The 17512-nt window shown below is 40.7% G+C and overlaps 5 non-coding genes across 5 annotated transcripts; all 5 read left to right on the forward strand.

Annotated features, from left to right (window-relative positions):
- Positions 1-1808: 1808 nt before the first annotated feature.
- Positions 1809-2024, forward strand: LOC146858613 (small nucleolar RNA U3). The gene has a single exon (XR_014980502.1). It is a non-coding gene; the product is annotated as a small nucleolar RNA U3 (small nucleolar RNA).
- A 3162-nt stretch (positions 2025-5186) lies between these two features.
- On the forward strand, positions 5187-5402 carry LOC146858614 (small nucleolar RNA U3). The gene has a single exon (XR_014980495.1). It is a non-coding gene; the product is annotated as a small nucleolar RNA U3 (small nucleolar RNA).
- Positions 5403-8564: 3162 nt separating this feature from the next.
- LOC146858615 (small nucleolar RNA U3) lies at positions 8565-8780 on the forward strand. The gene has a single exon (XR_014980167.1). It is a non-coding gene; the product is annotated as a small nucleolar RNA U3 (small nucleolar RNA).
- A 3161-nt stretch (positions 8781-11941) lies between these two features.
- On the forward strand, positions 11942-12157 carry LOC146858616 (small nucleolar RNA U3). Its single transcript, XR_014980517.1, has one exon. It is a non-coding gene; the product is annotated as a small nucleolar RNA U3 (small nucleolar RNA).
- Positions 12158-15318: 3161 nt separating this feature from the next.
- Positions 15319-15534, forward strand: LOC146858617 (small nucleolar RNA U3). The gene has a single exon (XR_014980617.1). It is a non-coding gene; the product is annotated as a small nucleolar RNA U3 (small nucleolar RNA).
- The last annotated feature ends 1978 nt before the right edge of the window (positions 15535-17512 follow it).

The raw sequence follows: 17512 nt of genomic DNA on the forward strand, positions 1-17512 counted from the left end.
TGCCTTCAACTTTAGTCTATCATGCTGAATTAAACTTTAGTTAGCTGCATAGATTGCAGCGTCAGGTTTTAATTATCTATCACTGATCTGCTGAGAGCTTAGCCAGGTGGCAGAAAAAATGCTCTTGTGATATCTTCCTGTAACCCTTGGACAGCTTGGCATAGAGTTATAAAACTCTTTGTCTTGATATGTTATATAGAATCAAGATTGAAATAGTATTTGTAAGTGGCCCAAAGGTGTTGCAGATAAGTTCTGATCTAAAAAGGAAGGGCACAGGCAGAGTTTAATTTTTGAAACAACTGTCTACTGTTGATGGCCGTTCCTTTCTTCATTTGAGGATATGCTGTAAAACGGAATTATATACTGAAAAGTTCAATTCCTGTTCTAATCAATATTAGATACAAAACGTTTCTGGCAAGTATTCACTTCCCAGTGTAAAAAGTCTTCTGTACACAAAACATAAACTATATTTTGGATACTTCTGTAGTGCTGAGACACCTAAAGGTCTTTTAGCTTTGAAAAGCTGCATGAATTCAAGCTGGGTGGTAGTACAAGTTGTTCATGTGAACGCTTTCTTAGATAGCCAGGCATTCAGGGCTCTTCTGAAAGTGATAGGTTCCGTTATCTCCCGTATGTGCTGCAAGAGGTTTTTCACTAAGTCTGGACCCCCGTCGAAGTTCATCGTCTGCTTAGAGTCTTACATGTGAACTGGGGAACAGTTAGGGGCATATCATCAAGCTGGTGATAAAAAATGATCGCCTAATTAGCAAGGTCACGCTAACGCGTGAAACCTTGCATTAGCGTCGGGATTCCTAACGCCCAGCTTTGCATCTCTAATGAGATGCAAAGTGGGCTTACCTGACCTGACATGACAGGAGAAATGTCGCTAAGCGACATTTCTCCTATCATCAAGGCCCACGCTATGAAGCATAGCGGCAGGAAAAGTAGCGATAACCCCTGTTATTGCTACTTTCCTTACGCCTGCTTCAGGACTGACTTAGCCATGGTATCCTATGTAAGGTGGATATCATGGCTAAGTTTGTGAGTCCCTATCAGCAAGCTATCGCCACACTTCGTGACATTATCGCTGGGTTTCCAGCGATTATCTCAAGTTAGGCAGTTAGCGTTAGGATTTTTATCGTTTTTGAGATAAGCGTTGCTAATAGCACGTTATCTCAGCGATAATAATCCACGCTAGCCGGCGATAATTATCCTAGCGCTAAGTGCGCTTAGCGATAATTATCGCCGGTTGTTGCTGATATTGCCCCTTAGTTTGTTTGGGGAAACTAATCAAAGATGTTGCCGTACATTTGATCTGTGGTGCAACTGTTCAAAATTTAAAGGTAGCTTGAATGCTACAACGTTTGTTTCCACGCTTGCAACCTTAGCAGGTCCCTTCTCGCTAGTGATCAGTGTCACTCTTTTGGCTGTTTGACAGATGCTAATCTGGACCAACTATTTGGATTAAAAATCATCTGTATGATCTTGTGGAACCTGCAGTTTTTTGAAGAATTTTCCAACTCTCCCTGTGGTACAGCATTGGGTCAGGAACAGGCAGGCTGAATTTGATTGGTTGCTGATTTAAAATATGCAAATTTATAAAGCAGTGTCTCACCAGGATCTATTGAGTAGGCTTTAATGTAAATAAAGGCGTATGCGTGTGCATCTGTGGAATATTATCTTGTGGAGTAAAAAATATGTTTATATTTATATGTTTTTATTTCCGTTGATGATGCCGAACCTTGTCTTACTGTAAGTAGGAAGGGTTTCCACCCTTTCTGTCTGTGTGAGCTATAAAGAATTTTGTTAAGACTATACTTTCAGGGATCATTTCTATAGTTTTTAACTGAAGAAATGTGTTTGAAAGTGTCTTGTCTTCGCTAACCACGAGGAAGAATTGTAGTTTTCTCTTTTGGGCGTGAAGTGAGTGAACAGTGTTGCATTCATGTAGCTGCTGTTTGCTATTGATGATCGTTCCTGTTCCTTTCAGGAGGATTGGAGGAAGAGAACACAAACTGAGTGGTTAGCTTTTATTTTTGGGTGTAAGAAAGTCTATCAGTTTCTAATTTCTTTTTTAGTTTGTCATTTCTTTTTTGATTTCTTTGGTTTCTTGTAACTTAACTGTTGAGTATATGAATACTTATTAGAAGCTGTTGAGTTTTCTTGGACTTGTGGTTTTTGCAAGAGGTTCTCTTTGAAAGGCACCTCTCACCATCAGTTGATAATTTGGTATGTTATTTATAAAAAAAGCTTTGTTTTTCGAACATGGATAGTAAAGAGTACATTTTAAATGGACTGTGCGTATGAGCTATTTGTAGAGCCTAGACTTCTGCAAGGCAACTACTGCTACTCAAAAGATTTATCACTCTTTCGAATAGACTGTTTAAAGAAACCTGCTAATGCTAGTTAGGCCGTTTAGAGTAAGAGGAAGCGTAACACCCTGGCTTCTTACAACTTACAAGGCTGCGGTGGATCTTAGACTGCTTAGGATGAAAAACTACTCCTTTGGTATTTGTTAAAGTTTTCACAGCTATTCGTGCGGTGCAAAGCAGAAGTAAGGGACTGCGTCTGTTTACTTTTCATTATAAAAGCTTGCGTGCTCAGCACAAAATCTTGCAGCTCCCAACAAGCCCCTGTGCAACCCTTAGTACATCAAGGGCTTGATGCATTCGAACTTTGGAATTTTGCAAGATCCATTGGGGGACAGAGGAGTTGCAACGATCGAATAATGGTCAGAACGAGCCACCTGCTCCAGCAAGTGCCATTTTTTTGGTTCTCCTGGTTCAAGTTAGAGTATTCTTACTTCATTGACGGGAATGTTGTGATATCAGTATAGACTTTCTGCCTCGGGTATCACATTGATTAAATGTTCTATCCCCTCGATATAGAAGCTCAGCTTTAACTTGAGTCTATAACTCAAACAGAGGGTATTTAATGACCATTGTAGCCCCCTGTAGCGTTGTCCTATGGTATTTTAGAATACTGGAAGATTGAGAGCCTCATGTAGAGAATCGGAATATCAGCTGGTTGTAAATAGTAAAATAAGCCCTGTGCCTTGAAAGTTCTATAGCTGTAATGGCTAGAACCCCAAATGCCACCATTTTGGATATCCACTATGCTGCGACACCTATGAAACGAGGTAGGTGGGCTGGCGCCAGGCCGTAAATTGTAGAAGTTTACAGTTTGGTGACAGGCCAGGTGAATACCCAGAGCCTTTGCCTCTTCTTGGCTTTGTAAGAGTCTGGGGCATCGCCCGACTGTTTTTCCAGCCATGGTCTGTTTTTACGTAAAAATTACAAAGTTGAGACCATATTGTGATAGCCTTTTAGCCTGCCCCAAGAGGCGATTTTCCTGCTCCCCTTTCTTGTGTTTGTCCAGTGCCTTCAACTTTAGTCTATCATGCTGAATTAAACTTTAGTTAGCTGCAGAGATTGCAGTGTCAGGTTTTAATTATCTATCACTGATCTGCTGAGAGCTTAGTCAGGTGGCAGAAAAAATGCTCTTGTGATATCTTCCTGTAACCCTTGGACAGCTTGGCATAGAGTTATAAAACTCTTTGTCTTGATATGTTATGTAGAGTCAAGATTGAAATAGTATTTGTAAGTGGCCCAAAGGTGTTGCAGATAAGTTCTGATCTAAAAAGGAAGGGCACAGGCAGAGTTTCATTTTTGAAACAACTGTCTACTGTTGATGGCCGTTCCTTTCTTCATTTGAGGATATGCTGTAAAACGGAATTATATACTGAAAAGTTCAATTCCTGTTCTAATCAATATTAGATACAAAACGTTTCTGGCAAGTATTCACTTCCCAGTGTAAAAAGTCTTCTGTACACAAAACATAAACTATATTTTGGATACTTCTGTAGTGCTGAGACACCTAAAGGTCTTTTAGCTTTGAAAAGCTGCATGAATTCAAGCTGGGTGGTAGTACAAGTTGTTCATGTGAACGCTTTCTTAGATAGCCAGGCATTCAGGGCTCTTCTGAAAGTGATAGGTTCCGTTATCTCCCGTATGTGCTGCAAGAGGTTTTTCACTAAGTCTGGACCCCCGTCGAAGTTCATCGTCTGCTTAGAGTCTTACATGTGAACTGGGGAACAGTTAGGGGCATATCATCAAGCTGGTGATAAAAAATGATCGCCTAATTAGCAAGGTCACGCTAACGCGTGAAACCTTGCATTAGCGTCGGGATTCCTAACGCCCAGCTTTGCATCTCTAATGAGATGCAAAGTGGGCGTACCTGACCTGACATGACAGGAGAAATGTCGCTAAGCGACATTTCTCCTATCATCAAGGCCCACGCTATGAAGCATAGCGGCAGGAAAAGTAGCGATAACCCCTGTTATTGCTACTTTCCTTACGCCTGCTTCAGGACTGACTTAGCCATGGTATCCTATGTAAGGTGGATATCATGGCTACGTTTGTGAGTCCCTATCAGCAAGCTAACGCCACACTTCGTGACATTATCGCTGGGTTTCCAGCGATAATCTCACGTTAGGCAGTTAGCGTTAGGATTTTTATCGTTTTTGAGATAAGCGTTGCTAATAGCACGTTATCTCAGCGATAATAATCCACGCTAGCCGGCGATAATTATCCTAGCGCTAAGTGCGCTTAGCGATAATTATCGCCGGTTGTTGCTGATATTGCCCCTTAGTTTGTTTGGGGAAACTAATCAAAGATGTTGCCGTACATTTGATCTGTGGTGCAACTGTTCAAAATTTAAAGGTAGCTTGAATGCTACAACGTTTGTTTCCACGCTTGCAACCTTAGCAGGTCCCTTCTCGCTAGTGATCAGTGTCACTCTTTTGGCTGTTTGACAGATGCTAATCTGGACCAACTATTTGGATTAAAAATCATCTGTATGATCTTGTGGAACCTGCAGTTTTTTGAAGAATTTTCCAACTCTCCCTGTGGTACAGCATTGGGTCAGGAACAGGCAGGCTGAATTTGATTGGTTGCTGATTTAAAATATGCAAATTTATAAAGCAGTGTCTCACCAGGATCTATTGAGTAGGCTTTAATGTAAATAAAGGCGTATGCGTGTGCATCTGTGGAATATTATCTTGTGGAGTAAAAAATATGTTTATATTTATATGTTTTTATTTCCGTTGATGATGCCGAACCTTGTCTTACTGTAAGTAGGAAGGGTTTCCACCCTTTCTGTCTGTGTGAGCTATAAAGAATTTTGTTAAGACTATACTTTCAGGGATCATTTCTATAGTTTTTAACTGAAGAAATGTGTTTGAAAGTGTCTTGTCTTCGCTAACCACGAGGAAGAATTGTAGTTTTCTCTTTTGGGCGTGAAGTGAGTGAACAGTGTTGCATTCATGTAGCTGCTGTTTGCTATTGATGATCGTTCCTGTTCCTTTCAGGAGGATTGGAGAAAGAGAACACAAACTGAGTGGTTAGCTTTTATTTTTGGGTGTAAGAAAGTCTATCAGTTTCTAATTTCTTTTTTAGTTTGTCATTTCTTTTTTGATTTCTTTGGTTTCTTGTAACTTAACTGTTGAGTATATGAATACTTATTAGAAGCTGTTGAGCTTTCTTGGACTTGTGGTTTTTGCAAGAGGTTCTCTTTGAAAGGCACCTCTCACCATCAGTTTATAATTTGGTATGTTATTTATAAAAAAAAGCTTTGTGTTTCGAACATGGATAGTAAAGAGTACATTTTAAATGGACTGTGCGTATGAGCTATTTGTAGAGCCTAGACTTCTGCAAGGCAACTACTGCTATTCAAAAGATTTATCACTCTTTCGAATAGACTGTTTAAAGAAACCTGCTAATGCTAGTTAGGCCGTTTAGAGTAAGAGGAAGCGTAACACCCTGGCTTCTTACAACTTACAAGGCTGCGGTGGATCTTAGACTGCTAAGGATGAAAAACTACTCCTTTGGTATTTGTTAAAGTTTTCACAGGAATTCGTGCGGTGCAAAGCAGAAGTAAGGGACTGCGTCTGTTTACTTTTCATTATAAAAGCTTGCGTGCTCAGCACAAAATCTTGCAGCTCCCAACAAGCCCCTGTGCAACCCTTAGTACATCAAGGGCTTGATGCATTCGAACTTTGGAATTTTGCAAGATCCATTAGGGGACAGAGGAGTTGCAACGATCGAATAATGGTCAGAACGAGCCACCTGCTCCAGCAAGTGCCATTTTTTTGGTTCTCCTGGTTCAAGTTAGAGTATTCTTACTTCATTGACGGGAATGTTGTGATATCAGTATAGACTTTCTGCCTCGGGTATCACATTGATTAAATGTTCTATCCCCTCGATATAGAAGCTCAGCTTTAACTTGAGTCTATAACTCAAACAGAGGGTATTTAATGACCATTGTAGCCCCCTGTAGCGTTGTCCTATGGTATTTTAGAACACTGGAAGATTGAGAGCCTCATGTAGAGAATCGGAATATCAGCTGGTTGTAAATAGTAAAATAAGCCCTGTGCCTTGAAAGTTCTATAGCTGTAATGGCTAGAACCCCAAATGCCACCATTTTGGATATCCACTATGCTGCGACACCTATGAAACGAGGTAGGTGGGCTGGCGCCAGGCCGTAAATTGTAGAAGTTTACAGTTTGGTGACAGGCCAGGTGAATACCCAGAGCCTTTGCCTCTTCTTGGCTTTGTAAGAGTCTGGGGCATCGCCCGACTGCTTTTCCAGCCATGGTCTGTTTTTACGTAAAAATTACAAAGTTGAGACCATATTGTGATAGCCTTTTAGCCTGCCCCAAGAGGCGATTTTCCTGGTCCCCTTTCTTGTGTTTGTCCAGTGCCTTCAACTTTAGTCTATCATGCTGAATTAAACTTTAGTTAGCTGCATAGATTGCAGCGTCAGGTTTTAATTATCTATCACTGATCTGCTGAGAGCTTAGCCAGGTGGCAGAAAAAATGCTCTTGTGATATCTTCCTGTAACCCTTGGACAGCTTGGCACAGAGTTATAAAACTCTTTGTCTTGATATGTTATGTAGAATCAAGATTGAAATAGTATTTGTAAGTGGCCCAAAGGTGTTGCAGAGAAGTTCTGATCTAAAAAGGAAGGGCACAGGCAGAGTTTAATTTTTGAAACAACTGTCTACTGTTGATGGCCGTTCCTTTCTTCATTTGAGGATATGCTGTAAAACGGAATTATATACTGAAAAGTTCAATTCCTGTTCTAATCAATATTAGATACAAAACGTTTCTGGCAAGTATTCACTTCCCAGTGTAAAAAGTCTTCTGTACACAAAACATAAACTATATTTTGGATACTTCTGTAGTGCTGAGACACCTAAAGGTCTTTTAGCTTTGAAAAGCTGCATGAATTCAAGCTGGGTGGTAGTACAAGTTGTTCATGTGAACGCTTTCTTAGATAGCCAGGAATTCAGGGCTCTTCTGAAAGTGATAGGTTCCGTTATCTCCCGTATGTGCTGCAAGAGGTTTTTCACTAAGTCTGGACCCCCGTCGAAGTTCATCGTCTGCTTAGAGTCTTACATGTGAACTGGGGAACAGTTAGGGGCATATCATCAAGCTGGTGATAAAAAATGATCGCCTAATTAGCAAGGTCACGCTAACGCGTGAAACCTTGCATTAGCGTCGGGATTCCTAACGCCCAGCTTTGCATCTCTAATGAGATGCAAAGTGGGCGTACCTGACCTGACATGACAGGAGAAATGTCGCTAAGCGACATTTCTCCTATCATCAAGGCCCACGCTATGAAGCATAGCGGCAGGAAAAGTAGCGATAACCCCTGTTATTGCTACTTTCCTTACGCCTGCTTCAGGACTGACTTAGCCATGGTATCCTATGTAAGGTGGATATCATGGCTAAGTTTGTGAGTCCCTATCAGCAAGCTAACGCCACACTTCGTGACATTATCGCTGGGTTTCCAGCGATAATCTCACGTTAGGCAGTTAGCGTTAGGATTTTTATCGTTTTTGAGATAAGCGTTGCTAATAGCACGTTATCTCAGCGATAATAATCCACGCTAGCCGGCGATAATTATCCTAGCGCTAAGTGCGCTTAGCGATAATTATCGCCGGTTGTTGCTTATATGCCCCTTAGTTTGTTTGGGGAAACTAATCAAAGATGTTGCGGTACATTTGATCTGTGGTGCAACTGTTCAAAATTTAAAGGTAGCTTGAATGCTACAACGTTTGTTTCCACGCTTGCAACCTTAGCAGGTCCCTTCTCGCTAGTGATCAGTGTCACTCTTTTGGCTGTTTGACAGATGCTAATCTGGACCAACTATTTGGATTAAAAATCATCTGTATGATCTTGTGGAACCTGCAGTTTTTTGAAGAATTTTCCAACTCTCCCTGTGGTACAGCATTGGGTCAGGAACAGGCAGGCTGAATTTGATTGGTTGCTGATTTAAAATATGTAAATTTATAAAGCAGTGTCTCACCAGGATCTATTGAGTAGGCTTTAATGTAAATAAAGGCGTATGCGTGTGCATCTGTGGAATATTATCTTGTGGAGTAAAAAATATGTTTATATTTATATGTTTTTATTTCCGTTGATGATGCCGAACCTTGTCTTACTGTAAGTAGGAAGGGTTTCCACCCTTTCTGTCTGTGTGAGCTATAAAGAATTTTGTTAAGACTATACTTTCAGGGATCATTTCTATAGTTTTTAACTGAGGAAATGTCTTTGAAAGTGTCTGGTCTTCGCTAACCACGAGGAAGAATTGTAGTTTTCTCTTTTGGGCGTGAAGTGAGTGAACAGTGTTGCATTCATGTAGCTGCTGTTTGCTATTGATGATCGTTCCTGTTCCTTTCGGGAGGATTGGAGAAAGAGAACACAAACTGAGTGGTTAGCTTTTATTTTTGGGTGTAAGAAAGTCTATCAGTTTCTAATTTCTTGTTTAGTTTGTCATTTCTTTTTTGATTTCTTTGGTTTCTTGTAACTTAACTGTTGAGTATATGAATACTTATTAGAAGCTGTTGAGTTTTCTTGGACTTGTGGTTTTTGCAAGAGGTTCTCTTTGAAAGGCACCTCTCACCATCAGTTGATAATTTGGTATGTTATTTATAAAAAAAGCTTTGTTTTTCGAACATGGATAGTAAAGAGTACATTTTAAATGGACTGTGCGTATGAGCTATTTGTAGAGCCTAGACTTCTGCAAGGCAACTACTGCTACTCAAAAGATTTATCACTCTTTCGAATAGACTGTTTAAAGAAACCTGCTAATGCTAGTTAGGCCGTTTAGAGTAAGAGGAAGCGTAACACCCTGGCTTCTTACAACTTACAAGGCTGCGGTGGATCTTAGACTGCTTAGGATGAAAAACTACTCCTTTGGTATTTGTTAAAGTTTTCACAGCTATTCGTGCGGTGCAAAGCAGAAGTAAGGGACTGCGTCTGTTTACTTTTCATTATAAAAGCTTGCGTGCTCAGCACAAAATCTTGCAGCTCCCAACAAGCCCCTGTGCAACCCTTAGTACATCAAGGGCTTGATGCATTCGAACTTTGGAATTTTGCAAGATCCATTGGGGGACAGAGGAGTTGCAACGATCGAATAATGGTCAGAACGAGCCACCTGCTCCAGCAAGTGCCATTTTTTTGGTTCTCCTGGTTCAAGTTAGAGTATTCTTACTTCATTGACGGGAATGTTGTGATATCAGTATAGACTTTCTGCCTCGGGTATCACATTGACTAAATGTTCTATCCCCTCGATATAGAAGCTCAGCTTTAACTTGAGTCTATAACTCAAACAGAGGGTATTTAATGACCATTGTAGCCCCCTGTAGCGTTGTCCTATGGTATTTTAGAATACTGGAAGATTGAGAGCCTCATGTAGAGAATCGGAATATCAGCTGGTTGTAAATAGTAAAATAAGCCCTGTGCCTTGAAAGTTCTATAGCTGTAATGGCTAGAACCCCAAATGCCACCATTTTGGATATCCACTATGCTGCGACACCTATGAAACGAGGTAGGTGGGCTGGCGCCAGGCCGTAAATTGTAGAAGTTTACAGTTTGGTGACAGGCCAGGTGAATACCCAGAGCCTTTGCCTCTTCTTGGCTTTGTAAGAGTCTGGGGCATCGCCCGACTGTTTTTCCAGCCATGGTCTGTTTTTACGTAAAAATTACAAAGTTGAGACCATATTGTGATAGCCTTTTAGCCTGCCCCAAGAGGCGATTTTCCTGCTCCCCTTTCTTGTGTTTGTCCAGTGCCTTCAACTTTAGTCTATCATGCTGAATTAAACTTTAGTTAGCTGCAGAGATTGCAGTGTCAGGTTTTAATTATCTATCACTGATCTGCTGAGAGCTTAGTCAGGTGGCAGAAAAAATGCTCTTGTGATATCTTCCTGTAACCCTTGGACAGCTTGGCATAGAGTTATAAAACTCTTTGTCTTGATATGTTATGTAGAGTCAAGATTGAAATAGTATTTGTAAGTGGCCCAAAGGTGTTGCAGATAAGTTCTGATCTAAAAAGGAAGGGCACAGGCAGAGTTTAATTTTTGAAACAACTGTCTACTGTTGATGGCCGTTCCTTTCTTCATTTGAGGATATGCTGTAAAACGGAATTATATACTGAAAAGTTCAATTCCTGTTCTAATCAATATTAGATACAAAACGTTTCTGGCAAGTATTCACTTCCCAGTGTAAAAAGTCTTCTGTACACAAAACATAAACTATATTTTGGATACTTCTGTAGTGCTGAGACACCTAAAGGTCTTTTAGCTTTGAAAAGCTGCATGAATTCAAGCTGGGTGGTAGTACAAGTTGTTCATGTGAACGCTTTCTTAGATAGCCAGGCATTCAGGGCTCTTCTGAAAGTGATAGGTTCCGTTATCTCCCGTATGTGCTGCAAGAGGTTTTTCACTAAGTCTGGACCCCCGTCGAAGTTCATCGTCTGCTTAGAGTCTTACATGTGAACTGGGGAACAGTTAGGGGCATATCATCAAGCTGGTGATAAAAAATGATCGCCTAATTAGCAAGGTCACGCTAACGCGTGAAACCTTGCATTAGCGTCGGGATTCCTAACGCCCAGCTTTGCATCTCTAATGAGATGCAAAGTGGGCGTACCTGACCTGACATGACAGGAGAAATGTCGCTAAGCGACATTTCTCCTATCATCAAGGCCCACGCTATGAAGCATAGCGGCAGGAAAAGTAGCGATAACCCCTGTTATTGCTACTTTCCTTACGCCTGCTTCAGGACTGACTTAGCCATGGTATCCTATGTAAGGTGGATATCATGGCTAAGTTTGTGAGTCCCTATCAGCAAGCTAACGCCACACTTCGTGACATTATCGCTGGGTTTCCAGCGATAATCTCACGTTAGGCAGTTAGCGTTAGGATTTTTATCGTTTTTGAGATAAGCGTTGCTAATAGCACGTTATCTCAGCGATAATAATCCACGCTAGCCGGCGATAATTATCCTAGCGCTAAGTGCGCTTAGCGATAATTATCGCCGGTTGTTGCTGATATGCCCCTTAGTTTGTTTGGGGAAACTAATCAAAGATGTTGCCGTACATTTGATCTGTGGTGCAACTGTTCAAAATTTAAAGGTAGCTTGAATGCTACAACGTTTGTTTCCACGCTTGCAACCTTAGCAGGTCCCTTCTCGCTAGTGATCAGTGTCACTCTTTTGGCTGTTTGACAGATGCTAATCTGGACCAACTATTTGGATTAAAAATCATCTGTATGATCTTGTGGAACCTGCAGTTTTTTGAAGAATTTTCCAACTCTCCCTGTGGTACAGCATTGGGTCAGGAACAGGCAGGCTGAATTTGATTGGTTGCTGATTTAAAATATGTAAATTTATAGAGCAGTGTCTCACCAGGATCTATTGAGTAGGCTTTAATGTAAATAAAGGCGTATGCGTGTGCATCTGTGGAATATTATCTTGTGGAGTAAAAAATATGTTTATATTTATATGTTTTTATTTCCGTTGATGATGCCGAACCTTGTCTTACTGTAAGTAGGAAGGGTTTCCACCCTTTCTGTCTGTGTGAGCTATAAAGAATTTTGTTAAGACTATACTTTCAGGGATCATTTCTATAGTTTTTAACTGAGGAAATGTGTTTGAAAGTGTCTGGTCTTCGCCAACCACGAGGAAGAATTGTAGTTTTCTCTTTTGGGCGTGAAGTGAGTGAACAGTGTTGCATTCATGTAGCTGCTGTTTGCTATTGATGATCGTTCCTGTTCCTTTCAGGAGGATTGGAGAAAGAGAACACAAACTGAGTGGTTAGCTTTTATTTTTGGGTGTAAGAAAGTCTATCAGTTTCTAATTTCTTGTTTAGTTTGTCATTTCTTTTTTGATTTCTTTGGTTTCTTGTAACTTAACTGTTGAGTATATGAATACTTATTAGAAGCTGTTGAGCTTTCTTGGACTTGTGGTTTTTGCAAGAGGTTCTCTTTGAAAGGCACCTCTCACCATCAGTTGATAATTTGGTATGTTATTTATAAAAAAAGCTTTGTTTTTCGAACATGGATAGTAAAGAGTACATTTTAAATGGACTGTGCGTATGAGCTATTTGTAGAGCCTAGACTTCTGCAAGGCAACTACTGCTACTCAAAAGATTTATCACTCTTTCGAATAGACTGTTTAAAGAAACCTGCTAATGCTAGTTAGGCCGTTTAGAGTAAGAGGAAGCGTAACACCCAGGCTTCTTACAACTTACAAGGCTGCGGTGGATCTTAGACTGCTAAGGATGAAAAACTACTCCTTTGGTATTTGTTAAAGTTTTCACAGGAATTCGTGCGGTGCAAAGCAGAAGTAAGGGACTGCGTCTGTTTACTTTTCATTATAAAAGCTTGCGTGCTCAGCACAAAATCTTGCAGCTCCCAACAAGCCCCTGTGCAACCCTTAGTACATCAAGGGCTTGATGCATTCGAACTTTGGAATTTTGCAAGATCCATTGGGGGACAGAGGAGTTGCAACGATCGAATAATGGTCAGAACGAGCCACCTGCTCCAGCAAGTGCCATTTTTTTGGTTCTCCTGGTTCAAGTTAGAGTATTCTTACTTCATTGACGGGAATGTTGTGATATCAGTATAGACTTTCTGCCTCGGGTATCACATTGATTAAATGTTCTATCCCCTCGATATAGAAGCTCAGCTTTAACTTGAGTCTATAACTCAAACAGAGGGTATTTAATGACCATTGTAGCCCCCTGTAGCGTTGTCCTATGTTATTTTAGAACACTGGAAGATTGAGAGCCTCATGTAGAGAATCGGAATATCAGCTGGTTGTAAATAGTAAAATAAGCCCTGTGCCTTGAAAGTTCTATAGCTGTAATGGCTAGAACCCCAAATGCCACCATTTTGGATATCCACTTTGCTGCGACACCTATGAAACGAGGTAGGTGGGCTGGCGCCAGGCCGTAAATTGTAGAAGTTTACAGTTTGGTGACAGGCCAGGTGAATACCCAGAGCCTTTGCCTCTTCTTGGCTTTGTAAGAGTCTGGGGCATCGCCCGACTGCTTTTCCAGCCATGGTCTGTTTTTACGTAAAAATTACAAAGTTGAGACCATATTGTGATAGCCTTTTAGCCTGCCCCAAGAGGCGATTTTCCTGGTCCCCTTTCTTGTGTTTGTCCAGTGCCTTCAACTTTAGTCTATCATGCTGAATTAAACTTTAGTTAGCTGCATAGATTGCAGCGTCAGGTTTTAATTATCTATCACTGATCTGCTGAGAGCTTAGCCAGGTGGCAGAAAAAATGCTCTTGTGATATCTTCCTGTAACCCTTGGACAGCTTGGAATAGAGTTATAAAACTCTTTGTCTTGATATGTTATGTAGAATCAAGATTGAAATAGTATTTGTAAGTGGCCCAAAGGTGTTGCAGATAAGTTCTGATCTAAAAAGGAAGGGCACAGGCAGAGTTTAATTTTTGAAACAACTGTCTACTGTTGATGGCCGTTCCTTTCTTCATTTGAGGATATGCTGTAAAACGGAATTATATACTGAAAAGTTCAATTCCTGTTCTAATGAACATTAGATACAAAACGTTTCTGGCAAGTATTCACTTCCCAGTGTAAAAAGTCTTCTGTACACAAAACATAAACTATATTTTGGATACTTCTGTAGTGCTGAGACACCTAAAGGTCTTTTAGCTTTGAAAAGCTGCATGAATTCAAGCTGGGTGGTAGTACAAGTTGTTCATGTGAACGCTTTCTTAGATAGCCAGGCATTCAGGGCTCTTCTGAAAGTGATAGGTTCCGTTATCTCCCGTATGTGCTGCAAGAGGTTTTTCACTAAGTCTGGACCCCCGTCGAAGTTCATCGTCTGCTTAGAGTCTTACATGTGAACTGGGGAACAGTTAGGGGCATATCATCAAGCTGGTGATAAAAAATGATCGCCTAATTAGCAAGGTCACGCTAACGCGTGAAACCTTGCATTAGCGTCGGGATTCCTAACGCCCAGCTTTGCATCTCTAATGAGATGCAAAGTGGGCGTACCTGACCTGACATGACAGGAGAAATGTCGCTAAGTGACATTTCTCCTATCATCAAGGCCCACGCTATGAAGCATAGCGGCAGGAAAAGTAGCGATAACCCCTGTTATTGCTACTTTCCTTACGCCTGCTTCAGGACTGACTTAGCCATGGTATCCTATGTAAGGTGGATATCATGGCTAAGTTTGTGAGTCCCTATCAGCAAGCTAACGCCACACTTCGTGACATTATCGCTGGGTTTCCAGCGATAATCTCACGTTAGGCAGTTAGCGTTAGGATTTTTATCGTTTTTGAGATAAGCGTTGCTAATAGCACGTTATCTCAGCGATAATAATCCACGCTAGCCGGCGATAATTATCCTAGCGCTAAGTGCGCTTAGCGATAATTATCGCCGGTTGTTGCTGATATGCCCCTTAGTTTGTTTGGGGAAACTAATCAAAGATGTTGCGGTACATTTGATCTGTGGTGCAACTGTTCAAAATTTAAAGGTAGCTTGAATGCTACAACGTTTGTTTCCACGCTTGCAACCTTAGCAGGTCCCTTCTCGCTAGTGATCAGTGTCACTCTTTTGGCTGTTTGACAGATGCTAATCTGGACCAACTATTTGGATTAAAAATCATCTGTATGATCTTGTGGAACCTGCAGTTTTTTGAAGAATTTTCCAACTCTCCCTGTGGTACAGCATTGGGTCAGGAACAGGCAGGCTGAATTTGATTGGTTGCTGATTTAAAATATGTAAATTTATAAAGCAGTGTCTCACCAGGATCTATTGAGTAGGCTTTAATGTAAATAAAGGCGTATGCGTGTGCATCTGTGGAATATTATCTTGTGGAGTAAAAAATATGTTTATATTTATATGTTTTTATTTCCGTTGATGATGCCGAACCTTGTCTTACTGTAAGTAGGAAGGGTTTCCACCCTTTCTGTCTGTGTGAGCTATAAAGAATTTTGTTAAGACTATACTTTCAGGGATCATTTCTATAGTTTTTAACTGAGGAAATGTGTTTGAAAGTGTCTGGTTTTCGCTAACCACGAGGAAGAATTGTAGTTTTCTCTTTTGGGCGTGAAGTGAGTGAACAGTGTTGCATTCATGTAGCTGCTGTTTGCTATTGATGATCGTTCCTGTTCCTTTCAGGAGGATTGGAGAAAGAGAACACAAACTGAGTGGTTAGCTTTTATTTTTGGGTGTAAGAAAGTCTATCAGTTTCTAATTTCTTGTTTAGTTTGTCATTTCTTTTTTGATTTCTTTGGTTTCTTGTAACTTAACTGTTGAGTATATGAATACTTATTAGAAGCTGTTGAGCTTTCTTGGACTTGTCGTTTTTGCAAGAGGTTCTCTTTGAAAGGCACCTCTCACCATCAGTTGATAATTTGGTATGTTATTTATAAAAAAAGCTTTGTTTTTCGAACATGGATAGTAAAGAGTACATTTTAAATGGACTGTGCGTATGAGCTATTTGTAGAGCCTAGACTTCTGCAAGGCAACTACTGCTACTCAAAAGATTTATCACTCTTTCGAATAGACTGTTTAAAGAAACCTGCTAATGCTAGTTAGGCCGTTTAGAGTAAGAGGAAGCGTAACACCCTGGCTTCTTACAACTTACAAGGCTGCGGTGGATCTTAGACTGCTTAGGATGAAAAACTACTCCTTTGGTATTTGTTAAAGTTTTCACAGCTATTCGTGCGGTGCAAAGCAGAAGTAAGGGACTGCGTCTGTTTACTTTTCATTATAAAAGCTTGCGTGCTCAGCACAAAATCTTGCAGCTCCCAACAAGCCCCTGTGCAACCCTTAGTACATCAAGGGCTTGATGCATTCGAACTTTGGAATTTTGCAAGATCCATTGGGGGACAGAGGAGTTGCAACGATCGAATAATGGTCAGAACGAGCCACCTGCTCCAGCAAGTGCCATTTTTTTGGTTCTCCTGGTTCAAGTTAGAGTATTCTTACTTCATTGACGGGAATGTTGTGATATCAGTATAGACTTTCTGCCTCGGGTATCACATTGATTAAATGTTCTATCCCCTCGATATAGAAGCTCAGCTTTAACTTGAGTCTATAACTCAAACAGAGGGTATTTAATGACCATTGTAGCCCCCTGTAGCGTTGTCCTATGGTATTTTAGAATACTGGAAGATTGAGAGCCTCATGTAGAGAATCGGAATATCAGCTGGTTGTAAATAGTAAAATAAGCCCTGTGCCTTGAAAGTTCTATAGCTGTAATGGCTAGAACCCCAAATGCCACCATTTTGGATATCCACTATGCTGCGACACCTATGAAACGAGGTAGGTGGGCTGGCGCCAGGCCGTAAATTGTAGAAGTTTACAGTTTGGTGACAGGCCAGGTGAATACCCAGAGCCTTTGCCTCTTCTTGGCTTTGTAAGAGTCTGGGGCATCGCCCGACTGTTTTTCCAGCCATGGTCTGTTTTTACGTAAAAATTACAAAGTTGAGACCATATTGTGATAGCCTTTTAGCCTGCCCCAAGAGGCGATTTTCCTGCTCCCCTTTCTTGTGTTTGTCCAGTGCCTTCAACTTTAGTCTATCATGCTGAATTAAACTTTAGTTAGCTGCAGAGATTGCAGTGTCAGGTTTTAATTATCTATCACTGATCTGCTGAGAGCTTAGTCAGGTGGCAGAAAAAATGCTCTTGTGATATCTTCCTGTAACCCTTGGACAGCTTGGCATAGAGTTATAAAACTCTTTGTCTTGATATGTTATGTAGAGTCAAGATTGAAATAGTATTTGTAAGTGGCCCAAAGGTGTTGCAGATAAGTTCTGATCTAAAAAGGAAGGGCACAGGCAGAGTTTAATTTTTGAAACAACTGTCTACTGTTGATGGCCGTTCCTTTCTTCATTTGAGGATATGCTGTAAAACGGAATTATATACTGAAAAGTTCAATTCCTGTTCTAATCAATATTAGATACAAAACGTTTCTGGCAAGTATTCACTTCCCAGTGTAAAAAGTCTTCTGTACACAAAACATAAACTATATTTTGGATACTTCTGTAGTGCTGAGACACCTAAAGGTCTTTTAGCTTTGAAAAGCTGCATGAATTCAAGCTGGGTGGTAGTACAAGTTGTTCATGTGAACGCTTTCTTAGATAGCCAGGCATTCAGGGCTCTTCTGAAAGTGATAGGTTCCGTTA

Source organism: Triturus cristatus, chromosome 3_2, assembly GCF_964204655.1.
Source record: "Triturus cristatus chromosome 3_2, aTriCri1.1, whole genome shotgun sequence".
Classification (NCBI taxonomy): domain Eukaryota; kingdom Metazoa; phylum Chordata; class Amphibia; order Caudata; family Salamandridae; genus Triturus; species Triturus cristatus.